Source organism: Pteropus medius, unplaced genomic scaffold (genome assembly GCF_902729225.1).
Source record: "Pteropus medius unplaced genomic scaffold, Ma_sr-lr_union100, whole genome shotgun sequence".
NCBI lineage: Eukaryota > Metazoa > Chordata > Mammalia > Chiroptera > Pteropodidae > Pteropus > Pteropus medius.
In genome coordinates this window covers 18,476,995-18,498,445 of record NW_024344370.1, presented here as the reverse complement: position 1 = coordinate 18,498,445, position 21,451 = coordinate 18,476,995, and the positions used below count along the sequence as shown (strand labels likewise).

At 34.4% G+C, this 21,451-nt stretch overlaps 1 protein-coding gene and 1 pseudogene across 1 annotated transcript in view; one reads left to right on the top strand and one right to left on the bottom strand.

Annotated features, from left to right (window-relative positions):
• DACH2 (dachshund family transcription factor 2) overlaps positions 1-21,451 on the top strand; it is a 683,066-nt gene that overhangs the window by 339,587 nt on the left and 322,028 nt on the right. The window lies entirely within an intron of this gene.
• Positions 6,164-6,282, bottom strand: LOC120608462 (uncharacterized; annotated as a pseudogene).

The following is a 21,451-nucleotide window of genomic DNA, read 5'->3' as shown; positions in this document are numbered from 1 at the left end:
TCAGACAGCTGTTACCAAAACAAGTCTAATTTATTAGCTGCACAATCTCTCTCAGATGCCCTAATCTTTGCCAGCTAATTTTAAAATATGCACTACAATTGCTTAATGTGATGATATTTAATTGGTGAGACCTGCCTTAGCCTAACTATTATTATCCTGATCCATTGATTTTTATAATTACAAATTGAAAAATACACCTATGAGTAGTAACAAAGGCTTTGCTCAAGCATATAGCTACACATATTGTTTGAGATTTTCAGTGTGTGCTTTCTGTTTTTTTTCATGCCCACCTATATATGCATGGGCAGGCATTGAGAGCTATACACATACATACTTCACATTTTAAACTTGAAATAGGTATTTTATTTTATTTTTTATTTTTAAATTTTATTTATTAAATTTATTAGGGTGAAATTGGTTAATAAAATTATATTGATTTCAAATGTATTACATGTATATTGCATTGTGTATTCACCACCCAAAGTTAAATTCCCTTTTATCACCTTTACCTTTATCTACCTCCCTCCCCTTTTCCTCTGGTAACCACTAAACTATTGTCCATGTCCATGAAATAGGTATTTTATATATTAAAATAATAAAACAGTGTTACATATGAAAGTTTTGCATTATTTATTAAATATATATATCCAATCAGGTTGGGAAATCTATTTTAGTACTCACTTATGTCATGGCAATGTTGCAATACAGAAAGTCAGAAGATTTTAGGTTTTATCCCTCAAACCTAAACCCTTTCTTATTAGAAATACATTATGTATTGAGGAGCAGATGTGCACATTGAAGTTCACAGGGAAGAGCACACAAAAAAGATCCTTGGTAGCATGATCTAGTGCAAACTGTTGGCCATCTGCAAAAGTGGAGGATAATCATAGCTTACTTTCCTGTGCAATAGTTACTTTATGAAAGTAAACGATTTGTGAGAGATATAGGCAGAGAAATTGTTACTTATTTTTTTAATTGCACATTTTATTGTATAAAGCCCTGAATGAATGAAAGTTTGAAGAGTAGGATTATAATCAGATACTCATACACACTGCTTTTTCCCTGTCATTTTACTTAACACTCCTTCAGGACCTGATAAGTATTTCTTCTTTTCTTAATGAAACTATCAAACATAAGTTTGGATGTGTTCCATTTCTAAATTTAATGTCAAAATTGCCAAGAGATCCTGTACTTTGAAATATCAAAGACTGTAAGAGTGGTGATTAAGATAATCAAGAAAGCAGGACAGGCTGACAGAAACCTTCTTATAAAATCAGTTAATTATTTTTTTCTTTATTTAAAATACCTTTGTTAGAAGCTGATGGAAGAACAATAAATCTCAAGTTAAAAGAAAACTCTCATAATAAAACACAAACAGTACATAAACATTTGTTATCTAATAATTATTTTTGATCAACATTTTATACTCATATCACTATGAGAAATAAGCGAGAAATATATTTCTTTAATAGGGAGGAGAAAGTTTTTTATTCGAATTTGGATCATTAGTTTGCTGTTGTACCATGTTGGGTATTTGCTAGTAAGGAACTGTGTTTCCATTATAAACATTACTTTAGTGAGCTTTAAAAAATAATGAAGACTGCTGCCAACTTTAAACTCTTTCTGTGATATATTTGGCACTTGAGAGTAATTTTTCATTTACAAATTTTAATGACCAAAGAATTGATCTGGCTTGCTTTTGAGTTACAGTGAATTAGAAAGAATTGTTAATTATGTTCAGTTGCAATTTGGGAGGAGTTGCTTAAAAATCACAAACAATGACTATGATTCCAAAAAAAGTTGGCGAGTGATTAGTCCAGAATTTTTGTTGAATTATATGTGCCATTTAACAGACGTGGCACAAGAAGATTAAACCTTGAAGAGTGCTCTACCTAATTTTCAAAAGAATTTTATACAGTACTCTTAACCTTTTCTTAAACTCCACTATATCATTTTTCATCAGAACAGAATTTGCTACATCCTGAATTTCTCTTATGTCTAGAAAGGGGGGGGGTAGTAATTGAAGTAATAAAAGAAAAACATATGAGAATACATTAGGAATACAAGGCTGCTCACATAAGTAAGTGCACAACTAATTGTTGATTGAATTGCAATATACAAGAGAAGCTCTAGTGTACTTTGAAATCAGGATATGGCTGTTCAATTCAGCTACGTTTCATACTACACAAATAAGACACAGTTGTAAGACTTTTGGGGCATTTAATTCCATGCTCATAAATTGCAGTCACCCTCAACTAGCTATTTTGCAAATATGTGGTACTGGTCACAGAAAAATGGGCTACATAAACTATAGATGGAGCAATTAAAATCTCTCTCCATTACTGTGGAAAACCACATATTGGTCGCACACATTCATGTACAGATGCACAATGAACCTGCACAGTGTTACTTTTGGTCTAATGCTCAAAAGAAGCATATTACCATTAATTTGTAATTATTCCTTTATTCATCCATTCATTCATTTATTCGAAAAATGTTTCTGCCTTTTATGGACAAAGTACTGTGTTAAACATGGAGCATTAATAAACAACACAGTGTTTGTTCTTAAAGAGCTTAAAATTTTTAGAGGTCTAAGGTCATCCACAAATAGTTAATATTTAATATAAATACTATAACAGAGGCAAAGAAAGTGATATATTTTTGTGAGAGGATCATGACATGTATTATAAAGGAGATTTAATAAAGCTAACTATAAAAAATGGTTTCTGATTTTGCCTAATATGCATTGACAAATTTTACTCCAACATTACAAAGGGATCATTTTTTAAAACATACATTTTTGTTGGCATTTGTTAAAATTTTTTTCCTTAAATTCATGTACCATACAGAATACAACATAAAATATGTAAAATGGTTTTAGGTCAGCAAATTTTTAGTATAATCGATTATTTCTAATCTATCCATTTTGTTCTCTTATCTGCATAATAAGTCTTGTTATCTCAAAACAACATTTTAAAATTCTTTTTCAAAAATGAATTTGAAACTAAGCTCAAATGCTAGACATCATTTACTTTAATCATTATTTTACTAGTTACATTTAAGAAATATTTACTTTTTACTATATGCCAGGTACTGTAATGGATGCAACACCTAACTTAGATGAAATAATGTACCAGACGAGTCTATTTATCTTTATTTTGTAAAGATTTTTGAGGTTTGCATGTGTTTGTTTCTGAGTGTTTGTGTATGTGTGTTTTAGAGCAGTAAAGAAGGAGTTAGTCAAGGTAGAAGGAAGTAGGAGTAGAATAAGATGTCAGTCAAATTGTTTTTTTTCATTTAGGTAAAATTAGTATATAATGTCATATTAGTTTCATGTATACAACATAATAATTTGAAATTTGTATACAGAACAAATTGATCACCACAATAAGTTTAGTTAACATCTATCACCATACAATTGACCCTCTTTACCCATTTTGTCTACCTTTTCACCCAGTTGCTCTGTGGTAACCACCAAACTGTTCCCTGTATCTGAGTGCTGATTCCTTCTGTTTGTTCATTTATTTTGCTTGTTCGATTCCACGTATAAGTGAAATCATATATTTTTCTTCCTTTGTCTGACTTATGTATGACTTAGCCTAATACTTTCAAGGTCCATCCATGTTGTCGCAAATGGCAAAATTTTCTTCTTTTTAATTGCTCAGTAGCATTATATATATTTGTGTGTGTGTATACACACACACACACACACACACACGTACATAATGTATCTTCTTTATTGTTCATCTATTGATGGACAAATAGGTTATTTCCATATCTTGGCTGCTGTAAATAATGCTGCATTGAACATAGGTGTATATATATGTTTTTAAAGTAGTGTTTTTGTTTTCTTCAAATAAATTCCAAGAAGTAGAATAGCTGGATAATTTGGAAGTTCTATTTTGAATGTTTTGAGGAACCTCCATATTGTTTTTTTCTTAAATTTATTGGGGTGACACTAGTTAATAAACATAGAGGTTTTAAGTGTACAAATCTATAACACATTATCTGTATATTGCTTTGTGTGTTCACCACCCAAATTTAAAAACTTAAATTTCCTTCCGTCACCATATATTTGACCCCTTTTATCCTTATCCACCTCTCCCCTCTCCACTTTTCCTCTGGTAACCACTAAACTGTTGTCTATGTCCATGAGTCTCTGTTTGTTTGTCTTGTTCATTTGTTGCTTTTAGTTTTATATCCCACATATAAGTGAAATCATATGGTTCTCAACTTTTTCAGTATGACTTATTTTGCTGAGCATGATTATCTCAAGATCATTCATGTTGTCTCAAATGGCAATACTTCATTTTTTTATGGCTGAGTAATATTTTGTTGTATATATATACCACATCTTCTTTATCCAATAATGAGTCAAAGGGAATTTTGCTTCTTTTCATGTCTTGGCTACCATGAACAATGCTACTATGAACATCAGGGACCAAATATCTTTGCAGATAAATGTTTATAAACTTTTGGAGTAAATGCCCAGAAGATGGATTGCTGAGTTATATGGTACTTCTATTCTTAATTTTCTGAAAAACCTCCATACTGTACATTCCCATCAGCAGTGTATGAGGGTTCACTTTCCCCCACAACCTCTCCAATACTTGTTATTACTTGTCCTGTTGATAATAGCTATTCTAACAGGTGGAAGGTGGCATCTCATGATGGTTTTGATTTGCATTTCCCCAATAGTTAGTGAAGTTGTGTATCCATTCATATATCTGTTGGCCATTGTATGTCTTCTTGGGAAAAGTGTCTGTTCAGGACCTCTGCCCATTTTTTTTTTAATTGGATTGTTTGTTATTTATTGTTGAGTTGTATGAGTCCTTTGTATATTTTGGATATTAGGCCCTTATTAGAGGCATGGTTTGCAAATATCTTCTTCCATTTGGATGGTTAACTTTTTGCCTTGTTGATGGTTTCTTTTGCTATGCAGAAGCTTTTTAGTTTGGTATAGTCTCATTCATTTTTTTTTTTTCTTTTACTTCCCTTGCCTTTGAGGTCAAATTCATAAAATCCTCTCTAAGTCCAAGGTCCATGAGTTTATGTTTTCTTCTATGCAATTTATTTATTGTTTCAGGTCATATATTCATAACCTTGATCCATTTTTAGTTAATTTTGGCGTATGGTAATAGTAGTCTAGTTTCATTCTTTTGTATGTGGCTTTCCAATTATTTCAGCACCATTTATTAAAGAGGTTTTGCTTTTTCCATTGTATGTTTTTAGCACATTTTTCAAAAATAATTTGGCTATAAATATGGGGGATCATTTTTGGGCTCTCAATTCTGTTTCATTGCTCTGTGTCTGTTTTTCTGCCAATAATATGCCATTTTTATTATTGTCACTTTGTAGGATAATTTGAAATTAGTCAGAGTGATATATCCAGCCTTGTTTTTTTTTCGTTTTTTTTTTGTTTGTTTGTTTGTTTTTTTTGTTTAGGATTGCTGTTGGTATTTGGGGTCTTTTGTGCTTTTATACAAATCTGACAATTTTTTGTTCTATTTCTTTAAAAAGTGCCATTAAGATTTTGATGAAGATTGCACTAAATCTGTATAATGCTTATGGTAATAAGGCCATTAAACTATATTGATTCTTCCAATCCATGAACTCAGAATATCTTTACATTTTTTTGTGTTTTTTTAATTTCCTTTAACAATGTCTTATAGTTTTCAGTGTATAGGTCCTTCACATGCTTTCTTAGGTTTATTCTTAGGTATTTTATTCTTTATGTGTAATTACAAAAGGAATAGATTTTTCTTTTCTTTTTCTGAAAATTCATTATTAGTGTATAGAAACACTATGGATTTTTGTGCTTTGATTTTGTATCTTGAAACTTAACTGTATTTGTTTATTTCTAATAGCTTTATTAGTAGAGTCTTTAAGGTTTTTATATAGAGAATCATGTCATCTGCAACACATGACAATTTGACTTCTTCATTCTCTATTCGGATGCATTTTATTTTTCCCTCTTGCCTCATTGCTCAAGCTAGGACTTCCAACAATATATTGAACAAGAGTGGTGAGAGCGAACAATATTATCATTTCTTTTTTATTTATTTTTTATTTTTTAAAACATTTTTAGGTGAGGTGACCCTTGGTTGACCTCACAGATTGCAAGGAACTTGTCAGCTTACAATCCCTTAATTTTTATTTTTTATGCCTACAGCACCTGGTCTTCCTAGGTGGTCTCCCATCCAAGTACTTACCAGGCCTGACCTTGCTTAGCTTCCGAGATCAGACGGGATCAGGCTTGTTCAGGGTGACATGGCCATAGACACATTGTTTTATTTCTGATATTTGAGGAAAGGCGTTTAGTTTTTTCCTATTAAGTATGATGTTAACTAAGGGTTTGTTATTCATGGTTGTTATTATGTTGAAGTACTTTTCTTCTATGTCCATTTTATTAAGTGTTTTAATCATAAATGAATGCTGTACCTTGTCAAATATTTTTCTGCATTTATTGGTATGGTCATACAATTTTTAAAAATTTTATTTATGTGGTATATCCCATTAATCAATTTGCATATGTTGAACCATCCACATGCCTCTGGAATGAACTCCAATTGATCATGATGTATAATCTTTTTAAATGTATTCTATTTGCTAGTATTTTGTTTAGTAACTTTGCATCTAGTATTTTGTTTAGGAGTTTTGCATCTGTATCATTAGAGATATTAGTCCACAGTTTTCTATATTTGTGTGTGTTATTCTTACCAGGTTTTGGTATCAAGGTAATGTTGGCCTCATAAAAAGTGTTGGAAACAGTTGTTTCTTCTTTAGTTTTTGGAAAATTTTGAGAACAGGTATAAATATTCTTTGAATGTTTGGTAGAATACATTAGTGAGTCATCTTGTCCTGGACTTTTACTTTTTGGGAGGTTTTTCAATATTGTTTCAATTTCCTTACTGTTGATTGGTATAATTAGATTTTCCAGTTCTTCGTAATTCAGTCTAGGAGGTTGCATATGTCTAAGAAGTTGTTTATTTCTTCTAGGTTATAGAATTTGGTGGCACATAATCTTTTAGTATTGCTGTATGATATTTTGTAATTTGGTGGTATCTGTGGTAATTTTTCCTCTTTCATTTCAGATTTTGTTTATTTGTATCCTTTCTCTTTTTTCCGTAGTGGGTACAGCCAGAGGTATATCAACTTTTTTGATTTTTTTTTTTAAAGAACCTGCTCTTTGTTGCATTATTTTTCTATTGTCTTTTTGTTCTCAATTTTATTTAATTCTGCGCTAGTTATTATTTTTTTCATCTGCTGACTTTCAGCTTCATTTATTCTTCTTTTTCTAAATTTTTAAGGAGTTATTTTAGATTTTTGAGGGGAACTTTTGTTGTGTCTTGAATAGGCCTGTAATGATAAGAACTTTCCTCTTATTACCGCTTATGCTGTATCCCAAATGTTTTGATATATAGTATTTTCATTCTCATTTCTTTTTATCTATCTCTTGATCTCTCCATTTACTTCTCCTCTGACTCAGTTGTTATTTTTTAGCATGTTATTTATTCTCCACATATTTGTGTTTTTTTGTGCTTTTTTCTTTTTACAATTAATCTCCATTTTCATAGCATTATGGTGGGAGAATATGTTTGGTATGATTTCAATCTTCTTAAATTTGTTGAACTAGTTTTGTGTCCCAAGCTTTGGTCTATCCTTGGCAATGTCCACGAGACTAGAGAAGAATGAATAATCTGGTGTTTTGGCACAAAAGGCTTTATAATTTTTGATTATGTCCAATGGGTCTAATGTATCATTTAAGGTTGATAGTTTCTTACTGATTTTCTGTTTGGATCATCTATCCATTGCTGACAGTTGGATATTTAAGTCCCCTACTACAATTGTGTTTTTGTCAGTTTCCCTCTTTAGTTCTGTTAGCAGTTGCTTTATATATTTTGGTGCTCTCGGATTGGGAGCATATTTGCTGATATGTGTTATGTCCTCTTGATGTATTATTATTACGAAGTGTCCATTCTCTCTTTTGTTACCGTTAGTATCTTGAAATCTATTTTGTCAGATATAAGAATGACTACATCCAATTTTTTCTAGATGCCATTTGCTTGGAGTTTTGTTTTTCACCCTTTTACTTCGAGTTTATATTTGTTCTTGCAGCTGAGATGTATCTCTTGAAGAGAGTATTTTTTGGGTTTTCTTTTTTTGATTTAATCTGCTACTCTGCGCCTTTTTATTGCTGAGTTTGCTCAATTTTCACTTATGGTGATTATTGAAATATGAGTTTTTCCTATAGCCATTTTATTTTTTGTTTTCTGATAGCTTCGTGTCTCAATTTTTTTTTTTTGGCCCTTCTGTTTCGATCTTTTAATTTGGTGGTTTTCTATGATTTTTCTTTCTGTTTCCTCTTTTTATTTATTTATTTTTTATGTGTCTCAGTCCTGTATTTTTTAGTGTGTGGTTACCATTAAGTTTATGTAAAGGAAAATTTCATATACATAGTAGTCCTTTTTCTTCTACATGCAACTTATTTCTATTCTCCTTTGAAGATTCAGACATTTACTCCTTCCCCCTTTGTGTTTTTGTCTCAAATTATCCAAATTTATGCTGTGAGTTCATTTTGAACTTTCAGTAGCTGTTTCTTCTTCTTCCCTTTTTAAAGTGTTTTTTGACCTTTAACTATTACATGATATTTAAATTTATAATACCTTGTTCTTCATAAGGGTTGCAATTTCTTGTTTCTATAAGTCTGTTAGTCATCTTACTCATATCTTTGTACTATTTTGTCTTTTTCTTTCAGGAGAATGACCCTCTTCAGTATTTCCTTTAACACAGGGCTTGTGGTAGAAAATTCCCTCAATTCTATGTGTCTGAAAAGGTCTTTATTTCTACTTCATATCTAAAAGAGAACTTTGCTATATATATTATTTTTTGGCTGGTAATTGCTCTCTTTAATAGTTTGAATGTTTGATTTCACTTCCTTCTAACTTGTAGAGTTCCTGCAAAAAAAAAAAGTGATGGCCATCTAATGGATTTTTCTTGTAGGTTACCATCTTCTCCCTGGTAGCTTTGAGAATTCTTTTTTTTTGTCATTCATTTTTGACAATTTTAATATAATGTTTATTGTAGGGGCCTTTTTTAAATTACTGGTTAAATGTCATCAAAAAGTCAATAAGTTTCAGCTGTACACTTCAACAGTAAGGAATATATATATATTTATATATATTTACACTGTGTGTTCAACTCCCAAAGTTAGATTTATTTCTGTCACCACATATTTGACCCCCTTTACCTTGTCCATCGCCCCACTACCCTCGCCCCCTACCCTCTGGTAACCACTAGTCTATAGTCCATGTTCATGAGTCTCTGTTGGTTTTCCTGTTCATTTGTTGCTTTAGGTTCAGATCCCACATATAAGCGATATCATGTGATTTTCAACTTTTTCTGTCTGGCTTATTTTGCTTAGCATGATTATCTCAAGGTCAGTCCATGATGTCACAAATGGCAGTATTTCATCTCTTCTTATGGCTGAATAATATTCCATTGCATATATGTACCACAATTTTTTTATGCAATTATCTATCGTAGGACACTTTGGATGCTTCTATGTCCTGGCAACTGAGAATAATGCTGCTATGAACATCTGTATGCAAATATTCTTTCGGATAAGGGTTTTCAAGACTTTGGGGTAAATAACAAGGACAGGGATTGCTGGATCATATGGTAAATCAATTCTTAATTTTTCGAGGAACCTCCGTACTGTTTTACTGTTTTACATAGTGGCTCTACCAATATGCAGTCCCACCAGCAGTGTATGATGGTTAATTTTTCTCCACATCCTCCTCAACATTTGTTATTACTTGTCCTGTTGATTATAGCTATTCTAACAGCTGTGAGATGGTATCTCATTGTGGTTTTGATTTGCATTTTCTTAATAGCTAGCGATGCTGAGCATCTTTTCAAATATTTGATGGCCATTTGTATGTCCTCTAGGGAGAAGTGTCTGGTCAGGTCTGCTGCCCCTTTCTTGGTTGGACCACTTGTATTTTTTGTTGTTATTGAGTTTTATGAGTTCTTTCTATATTTTGGATATTAGGCCCTTATCAGAGGTGTTCCTTGAAAATATATTTTCTCATTCAGATGGATATCTCTTTACCTTGTTGATGATTTCTTTTGCTGAGTAGAAGCTTTTTAGTTTGATGTAGTCTCATTCATTTATTTAGCTTTTACTTCCCTTCCTTTTTGAGGTCGACTTTACAAAATCTTCTTTAAGTCCAAGGTCCTTGAGTTTCATTCCTATGTTTTCTTCTATGCATTTTATTGTTTCAGTTCTTATATTCAGGTCCTTAATCCATTTTGAGTTAATTTTGCTTGGTGGTGATAGACAACAGTCTCATTTCATTCTTTTGCAGGTGGCATTCCAGTTTTCCCAGCACCATTTATTTACTCTTTCCTTTCAGCACTGTATGATTTTGGCTTTTATGTTAAAAATTATTTGCCCATATAAATATGGGTTTACTTCTGGATTCTCAATTCTGTTCCCCTGGACCCTGTGTCTATCTTTCTGTCAATACCATGCCATTTGATTACCGTCACTTTGTAGTATAATTTGAAGTCAGGCAGAGTGATGCCTCCAGTCTCATTCTTCCCCCCTCAGGATGGATTTGGCAATTTGGAGTCATTTGTGCTTCCATATAAATTTGATGATTTTTTGTCCTACTTCTTTAAAACATGCCTATGGTATTTTGTTGGGGATTGCCTTAAATCTGTATAATGCTTTAGGTAATATGGTCATTTTAACTATGTTGATTCTTCCAATCCAAGAACACGGAATATCTTTCCATTTCTTTTTATCTTCTTCAATTTCTTTTAATAGTGTCTTGTAGTTTTTATTATACAGGTCCTTCAAAAGTTTTGTTAGATTTATTCTTGATATTTTATTCATTTTGTTGCAATTGCAAAAGTAACTATTTTTGCCACTTCTTTTACTGAAACTATATTATTAGAGTATAATAACACTATGGACTTTTAAACTTCGATTTTGTACCCAGAAACATTACTGTATTGATTTATTGTTTCTAGTAGTGTTTTTTGGAGTCTTTAGGGTTTTCTATACAGAGAATCATGTCATCTGCAAATAGTGACATTTCAACTTCTTCCTTTCCTATTTGGATGCCTTTCATATCTTTCTCTTGTCTGATTACATTTGCTAGGACCGCCAATGTTATACTGAATAACAGTGGTAATAGTCTTGTTCCTGATCTTAGAAAGATGGTTTTTAGTTTTTCACCATTAAGTATAATGTTAGCTGAGGGTTTTTCATAGATAGCCTTTATTGTGTTAAGGTACTTTCTTTCTATACCAATTTTGTTAAGTGTTTTGATCATAAATAGATGCTGGATCTTGTCGAAGGCTTTTTCTGCATCTATTGATATGATTATATGATTCTTATTTTTTAATTTGTTTATATGGTGTATCGCATTAATCAATGTGTATGTTAAACCATCCCTGTGCCCCTGGGATGAAGGCCACTTGATCGTGGTGTATAAACTTTTCAATATGTTGCTGTATTCGGTTGGCTAGTATCTTATTTAGGATTTTTGCATCTGTGTTCATGAGAGATATTGGTCTCTAGTTTTCTTTTTGTGTGTTATCTTTACTAGATTTTGGTATCAGGGTAATATTGGCCTCATAAAATGAGTTGAGAAGTATTGCCTCCTGTTTGATTTTTTGGAAGAGTTTGAGGAGACTGGGTACTAAATCTTCTTTGAATATTTGGCATAATTCACTTCTGAAGCCATCCACTCCTAGACTTTTACTTTTTGGTAAGTTTTTGATCATTGTTTCCATTTTCATATTGCTGATCGGTCTGTTTGCATTTTCCAGTTTTTCTTGATTCAGCCTAGGAAGATTGTATTTTTCTAAGTACTAGTCCATTTTTTCTAGATTATAAATTTGTTGTTATATAGTTTTTCATAGTGTTCTTGTATGATGCTTTGTATTTCTGCTATGTCAGTCATAAATTTCCCTCTTTCATCCCTGACTTGGTTTATTTGTATTCTTTTTCTTTCTTTCTTTTTTTTTTAATGTGTCTAGGCAGGGTTTTGTCAATTTTATTAACCTTTTCGAAGAAACTGCTCTTTGCTGCATTTATTTTTCTATTGTTTTTTTTTTTGTTTGTTTGTTTTCGATTTCATATATTTCTGCTCTAATTTTTATTATTTCTTTCCTTCTGCTGACTTTAGGCTTCATGTGTTCCTCCTTTTCTAGTTTTTAAAGATGAAGCATTAGGTTGTTTAATTGGGGTCATTCTTGTTTTTGGAGATAGGGTTGTAATGATATGAACTTTCCTCTTATGATTGCTTTTGCTACGCCCAATCGTTTTCATATGTTGTACTTTCATTATCATTCATTTCTATGTATCTCTTGATCTCTCTCTTTATTTCTTCTCTGACCCAGTTATTCTTCAGTAGCATGTGGCTTAATCTCCATGTATTTGTGGGCCTTTCTGATTTCTTTTTGCAGTTGATTTCTAGTTTCAAAACATTTTGATCAGAGAATGTGGTGGTATGATTTTAAACCTCTTATATTAGTTGAGGCTATCTCTGTGTCCCAGTATGTGGTCGATTATTGAGAATGTTCCATGTGCACTAGAGAAGAATGTATAAGCAGTTGTTTTGCGATGGAAGGCTCTCTGCATGTCTATTATGTCCAGTTGAACTAATGTGTCATTTAAGGATGTTATTTCCTTATTGATTTTCTGTTTGGATGATCTGTCCATATCCGACAATGTGGTGTTTAGGTCCCCTAGTAAGATAGTGTTTTGGTCTGTTTCTCCCTTTAGTTCTGTTAGTAATTGCTTTTCATATTTTGGGGCTCCCTAATTGGGAGCAAAGATATTAATAAGTGTTATGTCTTCGTGGTGCATGATTCCCTTTATCATTATGAAGTGTCCCTCAGTATCTTTCTTTACCTTTTTTATTTTGAAGTCTATTTTGTCATATTAATACACTACTCCTGGTCTTCTCTGAATGCCATTTGCTTCAAATATCATGTTTCCAGCCTTCACTTTGAGTCTATATTTGTCTTTGGAGCTGAGATAAATCTCCTGGAGGGAGCATATAGTTGTGTAGGTATATTTTTTTTTTTGATTCATTCTGCAACTCTGTGCCTTTTTATTGGTGAGTTCAGTCTATTTACATTTAGGGTGATAATTGAAATTTGAGGTCTTCTTATAGCCATTTTATCTTTTGCTTTCTGGTAGCTCGGTGTTTCTATTGCTTCCTTGTCCTTGCGTTTCTGTTTTCTTCATTTTGTTTTTTTTGTGTGTGTGTTTTCCCTCTGTTTTTTCTTGTTTTATGTTATATACTTCAGTTCCGAATCTTCTCTGTGTGATTACCATTAGAATATGTAAAGGATAGTTATATATATATGCAGTCATCCATTTTCTTCTGTGCGTGCCTTATCTCTATTCTCCTTTCGATGTTTGAATCCTCCCCTTTTCAGTCATTGTTATCTCAATTTGTCCCTATATATGCTGAATGTTCATTCCTATCTTGCTATAGCAATTCTCTTGTTATTATTTAAGCTTAAAATGCCCTGTTCTTAATAAAGGTTGCACTCCTCTGCTTCTAGTTGCCTGACAGTCACCTTTCTCCTAATTATGTATTTCTTCATCATTTTGTTTTAGGTGAGCTGACCCCTTTCAGTATTTCCTGCACTGCAGGCCTCGTAGTGGAGAATTTCCTCAATTTTTGTATGTCTGGAAATGTCTTTATTTCTTCTTCATATTTAATGTAGAGCTTAGCTCGATACATTATTTTTGGCTGATAATTTCTTTTACTTAATTGTTTAAATATTTGATTCCACTCCTTTCTGGCTTGTAAGGTTTGTGCTAAGACGTCCGAAGATTATCTAATGAGTTTTCCTTTACAAATTACCATTTTCTTGTCTCTTTGTCATTGATTTTTGATAATTTTAATACAATGTGTCTTGGTGAAGCCCAATTTGGGTTGAGATAATTGGGTGTTCTGTTGAATTCATTAATTCCAAGCTTGAACTCATTCCTCAGTTTGGAGAACTTTTCATCAACTATTTGTCTGAAAATGCTTTCTAATCCCTGTTCATTTTGCTCTCCTTCAAGAATGCCCAGCTAGTTCTTAAATTTCTCTTTCATTATTTTTCATTCTTCGGTTTGTCTCTTCTTCCTTTTGCTTTATTTCTAGATTCTGTCTTCGATATCACTGATCCTTTCCTCCATTTGGTTGGCTCTATTTCCCAAGCTTGTTATTTTGTTTTTCAACTCTTGCAGTTTATTCTTTCCCTCTAGTAGTTCTATTCTGTTCTTTTTGAGGGTTTCAATCTCCTTGCTAAAAAAACTCATTCTGCTCATCTAGTTGTTTTTTCAATTCCTGAAATTGTTGATATGAATCTCACTGAGATTTTTCGGAAGTACCATCCTGAATTCTCTGTCATTTAAGTTGCATATTTCTATGTTTGTAGGCTTATTTTCTGGAGATTTTTTTCTCTTTCTTGTTATCTTGGTTGTTCAATGTGTTTAATGGACTACTTCTCTGCCTGTGAATTTATGGACTTGTTTTCTGCTTTTGTTTTTTCTTTTTTCCCAGCAAGAAAATTTATTATATAAAGATCACTCTTTAGCCTGTTGCAAAGAAGGCACTTTTCTTTTGTTTTCCAGTAGGTGACTTCTAAGCCTCTTGGATACCTGCTTTGTATAAATCTTTAATAATGCCCTTTTTTTCCCTTATTGATGTTTGATTGTGCTTGTTACTTTCAGTCTCTGTCTCTGTCAGTTTTAGCAGCAGTTTTGGTAGCATTTGCTCAGATTCCCCTGGAGGTCCGCAGTGTTTGGTCTCAGAGGATATGCAGGGAGGGGCCTTCTGGGTTGCAGGATGGGGACTGCAGCTCAGCCTCGGTTTTGCAATCCTGGCTGGTATAAATTAACTGTTGTTTCTCTGCTGTCCCTCTTCTCTGCTTTCTGTCCTGATAACTGGGCCCTGCCACCGGCTGCATGGAGCTCACAATTCTCCTAGGCAGGTCTGATCAGGGAACTCGCCGCAACTTCTTCCCTACCCCTTTCTCCTACTGGGAGCTCCAGCTGGGACAGGTAGCTTCTTTGTTTCTTCCAGTCTACCACTCGACACCCAGAGTTCTGACCTGTGGTACCTCTTATGCATAGATTCCATGCTCAGACTTGCTGGTGTGCAGTTTGTGTTTTTTTTTTTTTATTTTTTTTGAGTTTTAAATGTTTAGCTTATTGTTTTAAGTGGAGAGATCTGGGAACATCTCTCACTCTGCCATGTTTCTCTAAACTTGATCTAACATTTCTTGTTATACTGGCTTGTTGGTGATGAATTCCTTAAGCTTTTTCCTGTCTGGGAAGCTCTTTATCTCATCTTCCATTTTAATTGAAAGCCTTGCTGGGTACAGGAATCGTGGTTGTAGATTCATGTTTTTCATAAGTTTGAATATTTCTTGCCATTCCGTCTGGCCTGTAAAGTTTCTATTAAAAAATCAGCAGACATTCTTACAGGGGTACCCTTGTAAGTAACTAGCTTCCTTTCTATTGCTGCTTTTAAGATGCTCTCTTTGTCTTTGACCTTTGGCATTTTAACGATGATGTGTCTTGGTTTGAGTCTGTTTGAATTCTTCTTTGGGACTCTTTTTGCTTCCTGAACTTGTATGTCTAATTCCATTTTCAGGTTAGGGAAGTTTTCTGTCAATATTTGTTCAGATAGATTCTCGGCCACTTGCTCTCTCTCTTCCTCTTCAGGTATTCCCATAATCCAGTTGTTTTTAAGCTTCATGTTGTCCCAGAGGTCTCTTAAACTCTCTACATTTTTTAAATTCTTTTTTCTTTTTGTTGTTCTGTTGTTTTGTTGTCTTCCAATTTGCTAATTCTGTCTGTCTTCTGCTTCATCCAATCTACTGTTGAATCTTTCAAGTGTATTCTTCATTTCAGTTTTTGTATTCCTCATTTCTCTCTGGTTCTTTTTTTGGTTTATATATCCTTTTTTGTGCTGTTGTTGTACTCTTCCATTCTCCCCATAAGTTCGTTGAGCATCCTTATAACCAGTATTTTGAACTCTGACTCTGGTAGGTTGCTTATCTCCATTTCATTTAGCTTATTTTCTGGAGTTTTCTCTTGTTGTTTCATTTGTGGCATGTTTCTTTGTTTTCTCATTTTATTAGCCTTTCTGTGTTCTTTTTGATGTGTCAGGAATATTTGTTTCATCTCTCAGCCTTGATCAAATGGCCTAACGTGGAAGGTGTCCAGTGGCTCACTCTCCCTGATCCCTTGTGCCAGGAGTTCTGGAGGTGACCTTTGTGTGGATCATGTGTGATCTTCTGTTGTCGCCAAGCCTTTATTGCTGTTAGTAGATCAGTGGGTGGGATTAACATTCAGGCTGACTAATTGTGGGAATTGGCTGCACTCTCAGGATAAGAGTTGTTGTGTGGGGGCTGACCCCACTGAGTGAGATTTGCCAGAGCAGGCTTGTGTATTTGTTGCGACCACCATTTGTGTGTATCATTACTGGAAGCAGTCAGGAGTTGCTCATTGTGGTCTGATGCCTGCCTCCAAATGCATTGGTTTTGTGGCCCCTTGGGAAGGGCTCCCCCTTAGGCCAAGTCAGCTGCTGCTTTTGATTGCTCAGGGCTACCCGGTGAGAACTACAAAGCGATTCGCTGATGGTTGTTGTCTAATGCTGCATCTATAGGTAAGTGGAAGAGACAGTGCTGTATGTGGCTCTCAATTATCCCCCATCCCGACCTATGGCAGTTTAGCTGAGGGACTAGGGCTCCTCAAGTCCTGATACAGCCTATCGGTTGCCTATAAGTCTCCAAAACTGGATGAGCCTCTGGGTGATATGCGTGTTGAGTGGCGCAGGGACCCTGGGAGTCTCCTGGGTCTAGTGAGTAAATTTCCCCCTGCCACTGCAGTGCCAGTTTGTGTGCCCACACTGTCTCTGTGGCTTGCTGTACAAGTTTCCACTCATAGCAAAGTCAACTGCTGCCCATCCTCGGCATAAATGTGCTACCCCAGAGCAAGGGCAGTTGCCAATCAATGTGCAAAGGGCACTTTGTGTACTGGATGGGGCAGGAACTAAGGGATTTAAGGGCTGTCAGGCCAATACAGACCCCTGTAATCCCCTTAAGAGATATTGTACCTTGTACAGGCAGCAGTGGTCTGTGCATAACTGTTTTCTTCAAAATGCGCTTACTGCGCTAGCTAAGGTCTGTTGCCTGCGCTTACTGTTCAACCCCAGAGCCAAGCAGGGCACAAGAGGCTGCTTGTCAATGGGCTGCAGGCACTTTATGGCTTGGTAGAAGTGGAATCTCAAGGCAACAAGATCCATTCGGCCAATATAGCCTCTATTTTGCTGAAACGTCTGTGTCTGGGCATTCCTGCTGTAGACCCAGTACACAGTGAGACCAGCTGCCATCAGAAGTGTTCCCACAGACCCCTGTGCTCTCTGGACACAATATTGCAACTCTTGTAGGCTGCGAAGGTCTGGTTGCCGGTGATTTGCATTCAGTGATCACCCTGTGCTAGCCAAAGTTTTTTTTGCCTGTGTGGATTAGGCAACCAGGGGAGAGGATGGGCAGGGCTGTGTCAGTTCACCTGAGCAATTTGTGGGTATGGTGGGGCAGGGTCTCAGAGAGACCATGGCAGTGAGATATATACTGCCTCAATCTTGCTGCAAATTTGGTAACTGTTGTGAGTTCTCACAGAAGACCCAGATCACAGCAAGACTAGCTGCTGTCTGGGACTGGCCCACAAGTCCCTGATATCCACTCAAGTTCATGTTGGCAGCAGCGATCTGCCTAACCCTATCTTTGAAATGTGGCTCACAGCACTGGTCGCCCGCTGGGAATGGAAATATAACTTACCGGGCTGGCCACTTTTGCTGGGATTGGAAAGGCCACTCACAATGATGGCTGCCCAGCTGAGAACACTTGGTCCTGAATCACTAGAAGCTGAGGTTGGCAGCAAGCCAATAACACCTGTCCCAGGCAGTCTGCAGGTTAGGTGGGGCGAGCTGCTCCCCTCAGACCAGCGCTTCCTAATGACTCTGTGAGAGGGGTCTGCACAATCGAGCTGGCGTGGTCTGTAGGTTACCCTATAGGGGTGCCGAACTAAGGGACAATGGTGGCTGCCTTTCCAGCCCTTGTTCTGACTCCAGGTAATGGAGACTTTTTCAGAATGAGTCCCACCTGAGCCTCAGACCCACTGTCCCGGGTGAGTGTCCGCAGGTCAGAAAGTCTTTGTACAGGTCCTTCAAAGGGACGTCTAGGGTTTCAGTCTCCTTCTGTCTCACCCAGATTGCTGGAATCCTTTCTAGTTTCTATAGTCAGAGTTATTGGAATCTCCTCTTCCCTGGGCTGGACCCTGTGCTGGAGAGCCCCCAGATGAGACCAGGACCCCGCCTCTCCTTCAGGAGAGACTCTGCAGCCTTGCTGTCCCTCCTGGTGATGCTCCACCACCCACGGATGCTGGTCCAGCCCGATTAGGGACTTTGCCCCTCCTACCAGCTTCAGTGTGGCTCCTTTATATTATCAGATGTAAGTGTTATGATCAGCTGGACTTTAGGTGATTCTCCATGTTGATTATTTTATAATTTGTTTGTAATTTCAATGTGGTCCTGGGAGGAGATGAACTCTGCTTTTACCTAGTCCACCATCTTCTCAGAATCAAAGCTTGAATTCTTTTACATAGCAATATGCATTTATGGTGACTTTATGTCTTTTTGTAGCTTGAAAGTTCATATTTTTTTTTATTGAATGACATTCCATTATATGGATGTTTCAGGTTTTTTTTTTATCCGTACCTATTGAAGGACATCTTGGTAGCTTCCAAATTTTAGCAATTAATATTGAAACTGCTATAAATATTCTCATGCAAGTTTATGTGTAGACCTGAATTTTTAATGCATTTAGGTAAATATGAAGGAGCACAGTTGTTGGATCATAGAGTAAGAGTATTTTTAGTTTTGTAAAAATGTACCAATCTGTTTGCCAAAGTGGCTGTACCATTTTTAATTCCCACCAGCAGTGAATGTGAATTCCTGTTGCTCTACATCCTTGCCGCTGTTTGGTGGTGTCAATATCTTGGATGTTGACCATTCTAATAGATATGAAGGATATATCATTTTTGTTTTAATTTGCAGTTCCTTAAAAATATATGATATTGAACATGTTTTCATATGATTTTTGCCATCCGTGTGTCATTGGTTAGTTGTATGCTCAGGTCTTTTGTTAAATTTTTTATTAGATTGTTTTCTTAATGTTGTTTTAAGAATACTTAGTATATTTTGGAACAAGCCCTTTGCAAGATTTTCTCCAAAAACCTAGGAGAAATTTCAAAATTTGCCTTTTTATTCTCTCAACAGCCTTTTGGCATAGAATAAGACTTTAATTTTAATAAAGTACAAATTTTGTTTCCTTTATACATTGTACTCTTAGTACTGTGTCTAAAACATTATCACCAAATCTAAGGTAACCTAGATTTTCTTCCACATTACCTTCTAGGAAATATATAATTTTGTATTTTACAGTTTGATCTGCTGCCTTTTCTGTGAAACTTGTGTGAGTGGTGTCAGGTCGGTACCTATATTCATTTTTGTATTTTGTATGTGGATGTCCAACCATTCTAGTACTATTTGTTGAAAACGCTATGATTTTTCTCTTTAATTGCTTTTGCTCCTTCATCAAAGACCAGTTGACTATATGTCTGCGAGTTTATTTTTGGGCTTTCAACTCTATTCCATTGATCTGTTTGTCTATCCTTTCACCAACACTACTCTGTCTTGATCACTGTGGCATTATAGTAAGTCTTTAAGTAGCATAACATCAGTTCTTTGGCTTTGTTTTATTTTTTCAGTATCATGTTGTCGATTCTGGTGATTTTGCATTTTAATATAATCCTTAGAATGAGTTTGTCAATTTCAGAAAAAAAAATAACTTCCTTGTAGTTTGATTGGGATTGTGTTGATTGTATAGATAAAGTTGAAAAAAACTAACATTTTAATATTATTGAGTTTTAGATTGATCAACATGGAATATCTCTTTATTTATTTAGATTTACTTTGATTACTATCATCAAAATTTTGTAATTTTCCTCCTATACTTCTTATACATAATTTGTTTAATTTATGCTAAGTATTTCATTTTTTGGTGCTAATACAAATGAAGTTGTATTTTTAATTTCAAATGTCAATTGTTTTTTGCTCATATGTAAAAAAAAACAATTTACTTTTGTTTGTTAGCTTTGTGTTCTGTAATGTTGCTATAATCACTTATTAGTATGAGTTTTTTTAATTGATTATTTGAGATTTTCTATGTACACAATTATATTACCTACAAAGATAATTTTATTTCTTCCTTCCTCATCCATGTACCTTGCGTTTCCTTTCCTTTTCTTCTTGCATTAGCTAAGGCATCTGGTATGATGTCAAAGAGAAGTGGTGATAGAAGACATTAATTCTTTATTCTTGATTTCAGCAGAAAAAGATTTAGTCTGTCACCATTAATTATGTTAAATGTAGAATTTTTATGGATGTTCTTTATCAAGGTTAAGAAGTTTCTATCAAGTTTCTATCTCAAAGTATTGAGAATTTCTATGATGAATATGTTTTGAATTTTGTCAAATGCTTCTGCATGTATTTATATGACTATATAATTTTGTTCTTTTTCTTCTTGAGTGACAGATTATAATAATTGAATTTGTAAGTTGAGCTCAACATGCATATCTGTCCTAAGTCTTACTTGATAATTGTGTATACTTTTTAATACATTATTTGACTCCATTTGCTAATATTTTGTTAAAGACTTTTACAGTTATGTTTATGAGAGATATGCATTTGTATTTTTTAAAATATATTTTTGTCTGGTTTTGATATTAGTGGAATTCTTGCCTTATATAATGAGTTAGAACATGTTCCCTCTGCTTCTATTTTCTTTAAGAAATTGTAGAAAATTGGTATAATTTCTTTTTAAATGTTTAGTATTATTCACCAGTGAACCCATCGGGGCCCAGTGTTTTCTGTTTTAGAAGGTTATTAATTGTAGATTTGCTTTATTTAATAGATATGGGCCTGTTCAGATTATCTATTTCTTTTGTGTGAGTTTTAGTAATTTGTATCTTTCTAGGAATCGTTCCATTTCACCTATGTTATCAAACTTGTGAACATAATTATTTTCAAAATTCCTTTCTTAGTTTTTAATGTTTATAGCATCCATGGTGATAGCTTCTCTTTCATTTCTAATATTAGTAATTTATGTCTTCTATTTTTCTTAGCCTAGTTAGAGGTTTATACATTTTATTGATCTTTTCAAATAATCAGGCTTTGTTTTCTTTGATTTTGTTTTTAATTTTATTGATTTTTGCTCTAAATTTATTACTAATTTTCTTCTGCTTTTTTTTGGATTTATTTTGATATTTTTTTTCTTTCCTAAGATGGAAGCTTGGATA